Below are 2249 nucleotides of genomic sequence, written 5' to 3' on the forward strand. Positions count from 1 at the left end.
GCTTTCTTGTCGGCACCAGGAGGCACTGCACTCCGTCTGTATGTGTCTCTGTCAGCCTCCCCTCGAGTCAATCTTGCAGGTCGTTCACCTTCCAGACCTTTCGGTCGTGGCCTGCCAGTCTCAAGACGGCTGCGGCGCAAGGTGGCAGGAACAATTTCAGGAGGCCGATGAAGGTAATCACGTAGATATTGGATACCCTCTTTGGTAAGGTACCAGTAGAAATGTCTCCAGGCGAACTGTTCCTTCACATAACCTCGTGACTTGAGACTCTGCATGGCCTTCATGACATGAAGGTTGGGCACGTTTTTATCTGCCAGTTCGGGGTGCTTTGGCATGTGGACATCCTTCTTGGCCACCATCACCCCCTCCTTAAAAAGGAGTTAATATATGGCAATCTGGTTCTTCTTGGGCATCAACATCTCGACGTTGGATGGGTCCGGAGCCTAGACTGGAAAAGAGAGAGCATGCTAAAATTCGTTTTAAAGAAAGTTTACGGAGACTTTGGATTTCCATTCACTCATTGTTGCACTTTTCTCCCTGCCCAACCTCCCCCCTAGTTCGCTCTTCTCTTTGAAAAGTAAAAGAAAAATTCTTTCATTGTTATACAATCCCTCCCGCCAAGTTGAGAAGAGTTACTACTAGAACAAGTTATGAAGGTATACAACGATACATGTTCAAGAAAATAAAATAGTTCATTGTTATCAAGAAAACGGTGATCCTTACACTAAGATGTATGTACCACTGATCATTTTTCTAAGTGAGGTACAGACGTATTTTTATTATCTTCTGTCTCCCATTGGTTTGTATATAATCATCTGTATATAGTGTATTTCACTTATATACATTGTGATTTATACAATATATGTTGTGTTTCACATAATTATGACTGATCTATGACTTTTATCTCATTGTCTCATCAAATCCCCATTGCATCTTGCCTATTCCTTTATCCATCCCATCTACCCACTAATCTCTGCTGTCCTAGTGATTTCCTGCTTCTGCACCCCTTTTCCCCTTCCACATTTTAACAGTTACACAGGTCTTGTTCCTATTTGCTAATTGATACAGAGGTACTGTCCTTATCTTGATTTGTCCTAGATTGATTTTCCCTTGTTTTGGTTTCCGCCCCCCCCCCATCTATTTCTATTCACCTCTTCCCCACCAATCCTTAAATTAACCTATTTTTATAGTAGCAGTCTTATGCAATATTTGTCCTTTTGTGAGCCAGTTATTTCCCCTCAATATAATGTTCTCTAGAGTCTCCCTTGCTATGTTGTATTTTACAAATACTTTGTTGTTCTTCAGTGCTACATCATTGTATTCCATTGTGTGAATATACCATAGTTTCTCTATCCATTCATTTACTCTTGGGGTTTTGGGTTGAAAGCCACCTCTTTTAAATTTCAAAAGATATGCCACACACCAATCATGACTCATTCATAAAATGCCTCATTAAAACAATCCATTTCCAACTAGGATATTATAATTACTAATACAGAGGGTTGGGTTTATAATACATTTTCTCTCTTTCTCTTTCTTTCTTTCTTTCTTTCTTTCTTTCTTTCTTTCTTTCTTTCTTTCTTTCTTTCTTTCTTTCTTTCTTCCTTTCTTTCTTTCTTTCTTCTTTCACATAATTCATCTGCTAACTTTCTAATCTTTGGCACATGCAAAACACTTTCACCCCATCACATGATCCCAAATTCTTAAATGAACTCTGACTCCAATATCTTATCTTCTGAATCAGTTAAATTGAAAATAGATCATACTTTAGGTATATTCAGTTTTGGAGCACCATCTCTCTGCAAGTGTGAACCTATGGAATCTAGAATACAAGTTATCTTTTTCCAAGTACGATGGTATAGCAGGTTCATGGTATATATTTTTACTACAAATAGGTGAAAATGAAACAAAGAAGGAATAACCACCAGGAAAAAAATGGCATTCACTCTCAAGGCTTGGAGAAAGCTTTTCTCTGAGACCATCTGGGCAATGGCCTTATTCTCCAGACTCTGGGTGCTGGAGACGCGCTCTGGATTCTGGGTGAAATATCCTAGGACCTAGTCTTCAGCTCTACGTTCCAGATCTTCTGGATGGCAAATTTCTTCCCTTAGCCTTTTCCCCTGCTCTGGCAAGATCTTTCCTCTGCCCCTAAGCCCTTTCAGCTTTGGACAACAATCTCTCACAGAGGGAACACCTTAATGGCAGCTCCAATTTTGGAACTGAGCTGGTGAAGATTCAACTCTTTGAAA

General features: G+C 39.8%; 1 pseudogene; it reads right to left on the bottom strand.

Annotated features, from left to right (window-relative positions):
• Positions 1 to 419, bottom strand: part of LOC102855911 — a 56895-nt pseudogene extending 56476 nt beyond the window's left edge.
• Between the last annotated feature and the right edge of the window lie 1830 nt (positions 420 to 2249).

Source organism: Elephantulus edwardii, unplaced genomic scaffold (genome assembly GCF_000299155.1).
Source record: "Elephantulus edwardii isolate Elephantulus edwardi_28Jun2011 unplaced genomic scaffold, EleEdw1.0 scaffold00065, whole genome shotgun sequence".
Classification (NCBI taxonomy): Eukaryota; Metazoa; Chordata; class Mammalia; order Macroscelidea; family Macroscelididae; genus Elephantulus; species Elephantulus edwardii.